Genomic DNA, 5,000 nt, shown 5'->3' with positions numbered 1-5,000 from the left:
CGACCATCAGGGAACATCGACCGTGTCATTTCCGGTTATCTACGATCGGGGGTGTCACAAAGGTGGTATCAGAGCATTGTTATACGATGCTAGAATGGGACTTGTTTTAAAAAACTTTTGAGTCAGAAAATGTGTCGCAAGGATAATTAGGATATGCTGGTTTGTTCCTTCTTTTATAAATAGATAGACCTGGGTAGAAACTTACCATGATCTTTTGTTGCAGATGCCACCGAGACAGGCACATCGTGGTGGACATTATCTACCGATACCTATTTCATCATCTTCAGACTCCTCGCCGCCATCTACTCCGGCACCACTTCCGACTCCTAGCTTTAAGGCTACATCTTCAGGCTCTAGCTTTGAGACTGACCCGTCTGAAGGGTCATATGATCAGGCACCGGAGCACATTCCTTTGTCTCAAGACCCATACTTTATGGACATCGAGGTGGATGTGGTACACGATAGTCCAGTGCATGGAGATCATCCCGCAGCTCCTGCCACTTATATTCCACCAGCTCATGCCGCTCATATTCCACCGGCCCCTGCCGCACCTATTCCGGCAGCACAACCTCAACCAGCGCCAACCGATCCAGCTATGATAGCACTTCTGGAACTGATGGCGGAGATGGTGAATTTGCAATATCAAGCACTGAATGCACAGCGAGAAGCACAGCGTGCTCAGCCAGCTCCAGTACCTACCACTTCTCACCCGGACTTCCTGAAGATAGTCATGATTATGAAGAACTTGGGGACGAAGCATTACCAGGGAGGCACTGATCCCTTTGAAGCTGATGCATGGCTTCACAATCTCGAGCAGAACTTTGCTGCAACCCGTTGTTCGGAAGAATTTAAAAAAGACGTGGCTGTTTATTATTTATAGAAGGACACCATCAGTTGGTGGTTATGCGTAGAGAGGAACTTTGGAGACTTCAATCTGAGTTGGGCTGACTCCCGTACAACGTTCGTTCGAAAGTACTTCCCACCGGAAGCCCGTGATCGATTGGAGATTAAATTCATGGAGCTAGTTCAGGGAGGATTATCTGTTAGGAAGGATGAGGCAGAGTTCACCCGTCTCAGGAAGTATGTCCACTATGGTCGAGAGGACGAAATGATGATTATCCGTAAGTTCCTTCGAGGACTTAACCCATATATCAGGAGCAGACTTGAGGCAGTAGAGTTTCATAGGCTTGCTGATCTTGTTGAGCGTGCTGTAAACGTTGAGGAGGCCATTGCTGCTGAGAGAGCTTCTTCTAGCAATGCCACACAACCTAGACGTCCATCTGTTCCATTCCAGCCTCAGCCGCATTCTGCTGTGCAGCGAGGACGGGGAGGTAGAGCTTTTCGGGGAGGTCGATCTGGAGGTCCTAGACCTAGAACCCCAACTTGTTTCACTTGTGGCCAGCTGGGCCATGTTAGGAGAGATTGTCCGACCGTGGGACAGTTCCAACCGGCTCTACCATCTCACATCACTTGTTTCACGTGTGGAGAGCGAGGACATTACGCGACATCATGTCCACGCACTCATCTTGCTCAGCCTGTTGTTTCGAGTGCTCGACCCGCCAGACCAGTTAACCCACCTTTACCCTTACCTCCTGCTAAGCGTCAAGCCACTGCTGGTAGGGCTTACGCTTTAGAGTTACCAGGACCATCCGGACCACCTCAGGGTCCAATTTCAGGTTGGTTTTCTTACCCAATTGAGTGTTGCATAATTTTTTTTAATGATTTGTGAATTAGTGATATAAAAAATAATAATAATAATAAAAGTGGTTGAGTAAGTAATTGACGGTAAAGTCAATTATTGACAGGGACTTTGCTTGTGGGTGAAATATCCGCCCACATCCTTTTCGATTCAGGAGCAACACATAGTTTTGTAGCTCCCGAAGTAGCATCCCGATTCGATGGAGAATTCACTAAGGTGAATTTATCCATTCCTGTTCTAACTCCCGGAGATCAAGTTCTTGAAACTGAAGGCTGTATTCTAAGAGTTCCAATCATTATCCAAGATATGATTTTTCCGGCTGATTTGTTAGTTCTCCCCTTAGAGAGGTATGAGGTAATCTTAGGGATGGATTGGCTGTCAAGTTACCGAGCTCACCTTGATTGTGGTCGAGGGAAGATTGTTTTTGAGAGAGATACCCAACCCCCTTTAGCTTACCATGGCATAGTACCCAGTGTTGGAGCGTCATTAGTGTCAGCATTGAGAATTGAAAGCCTTTTGGAGAAGGGTGAAGAAGTATACTTAGTGACCTTAGTTGCTGGACCAGTATAAGACGAGAAAGAGCAGATCATGGAAGAAATACCAGTAGTTAAAGAATATGAGGACGTGTTTAAGGCATTAGAGGGATTGCCGCCATCGAGGAGTAACCCCTTTAGTATAACCTTAGAACCCGGATCAGATGCAATAGCAAAGGCACCATACCGAATGGCACCAGCAGAACTCGTTGAGTTGAAGCAGCAGTTAGCTGATTTGTTAGACAAAGGTTTCATACGTCCTAGTTCATCACCATGTGGAGCACCCGTGCTATTTGTAAAGAAGAAAGACGGAAGCATGCGGTTATGTATTGATTATCGTGGGATCAATAACGTAACCATAAAAGACAAGTACCCACTCCCAAGAATTGATGAGCTGTTAGACCAGTTACAAGGCGCAAGATGGTTTTCGAAGATTGATTTAGCTTCGGGTTATCATCAGATTCCGATTTCCGAAACCGATATCATGAAGACCGCCTTTAGAACCCGCTATGGACACTTTGAGTTCGTAGTAATGCCTTTTGGTCTTACCAATGCCCCGGCTGCATTTATGCGACTGATGAATGAAGTATTTCGGGATTACCTGGATGAGTTTGTTATCATATTCATTGACGACATCCTCATATATTCCCGAAGTGCAGAAGAACACGAAAGGCATCTACGACTAGTTTTGGAGCGTCTCCGAGATCAAAAGCTTTTTGCTAAGCTTAGTAAATGTCGTTTCTGGAAAAGAGAAGTTGGCTTCATAGGACATCGAGTGTCAGAAGAAGGAGTTGCCGTCGATCCAAAAAAGATAGCTGCTATTAAGGAATGGCCGCATCCGACTTCTGTTACCGAGATTCGAAGTTTTCTCGGATTGGCCGGCTATTACAGAAAGTTTGTCCAAGGATTTGCAAGCATATCAAAGCCTTTCACTCGTCTTACCGGTAAAGGGATTGATTATGAATGGAGATAGAAACCGAGAAAGCATTCGAAAAGTTTAAAGAAGCTTTGACGACTGCACCTATCTTATCATTGCCTAAGCCTAACCAACCATACACCGTGTATACGGATGCATCTCATGTTGGTTTAGGTTGTGTGCTGATGCAGGAAGATAAGGTAATCGCCTATGCATCTAGGCAACTAAGAAAGCATGAAGTGAATTATCCGACACATGACCTAGAGATGGCTGCAGTAGTATTTGCCCTTCGGATTTGGCGATCGTACTTGTATGGTGAGAAGATCCAAGTGTTCACTGACCATAAAAGCCTTAAGTATCTTTTCACTCAACCTGATTTGAACCTAAGGCAAAGACGATGGATGGAGTTCATAGCTGATTACGACATGCAGATCCTATATCATCCAGGAAAAGCCAACGTTGTTGCTGATGCGTTGAGCAGAAGGAAAGTTGATGTAGATATTGAAAAAGAACTCCAGAACCTGGAAGCGGAATTCAAAATGATTAGTTTGGCTGCCTTAGAAGGAGAGGAAAGAGAACCTCTAGGACTACAAGCAGTAAGCCAAGCTGGTTTACTTTCTCGTATCCGAGAATATCAAATGAGAGATGTGAACCTGAAGAAGATACGAGAGCAGTTGAATGAAGGAAACTTCGGAGGATATCAAGTTGCAAGTGATGGAACTTGTTACTCAATGGTCGAATAACTGTTCCGAAAGGAGAAGGACTCCAAGAGGAGATTCTAAGGACTGCACACCATTCTCTCTTAAGCATTCATCCCGGAAGCACAAAGATGTATCGAGATATCAGAAGATATTACCACTGGCCAGGGATGAAGAGAGATGTTGCCATATGGGTTTCTGAGTGTCAGAGTTGCCAGCGGATAAAAGCTGAACACCAAGTCCCAGGTGGCTTACTTCAAAGCTTACCTATCCCTGAATGGAAATGGGATGCAGTAGCGATGGACTTTATTTCTGGTTTACCTCGAGCACCCGGCCGTGGGAATGATGCAGTTTGGGTGATTGTCGATCGTCTCACCAAATCTGCTCATTTCCTACCGATGAAACTTACAGACAAAGTTGAGACGTTAGTAGAGCTGTATTTGGAGGAAATAGTAAAGCTTCATGGGGTACCAGCAAACATAGTTTCAGACCGAGACCCGCGCTTTACAGCTGAATTTTGGCGAGCCTTTCAACAAGCCTTGGGAACTGATTTGCATATGAGTACAGCGTTTCATCCAGAAACCGATGGCCAAACCGAAAGAACCATTAGAACTCTGGAAGATCTGTTAAGGTTGTGTATCTTAGACTGGAATGGTTCGTGGGAAAAGTTTTTGCCGCTGATAGAATTCTCCTACAATAATAGCTACCACTCTAGTATTGGTATGTCACCATACGAAGCATTGTATGGTCGACCTTGTAGAACGCCAGTATGTTGGGCAGAAGTTGGTGAGAGAAGAATTCTTGGTCCAGAAATAGTAGATGAGGCTGCAGAGAAAGTAAGGATAATTCAAACCAATATGAAGAAGGCTCAAGACCGACAAAAGAAGTATGCAGACCGCGGAAGAAGAGAAGTCATTTTTGCAGTAAATGATTTAGTCTTCTTGAAAGTAGCTGCACAAAAAGGAAAGGATCGATTTGGAAAAATTGGGAAGCTAGCTACTCGTTATATTGGGCCATACCGAATTGTCGCCAGAGTTGGAGAAGTAGCCTATAGACTAGAACTTCCACACGATATGCCTATGCATCCGGTATTTCATGTATCGATGTTGCGTAAGCATATACCAGATCCGAATATGGTCGAGCCGCAGCGACCA

The sequence above is a fragment of the Brassica napus genome, unplaced genomic scaffold, assembly GCF_020379485.1.
Source record: "Brassica napus cultivar Da-Ae unplaced genomic scaffold, Da-Ae ScsIHWf_447;HRSCAF=680, whole genome shotgun sequence".
Taxonomy (NCBI): Eukaryota; Viridiplantae; Streptophyta; class Magnoliopsida; order Brassicales; family Brassicaceae; genus Brassica; species Brassica napus.
The sequence above is the reverse complement of the archived record's forward strand: the minus strand, read 5'-3'. Positions refer to the sequence as shown.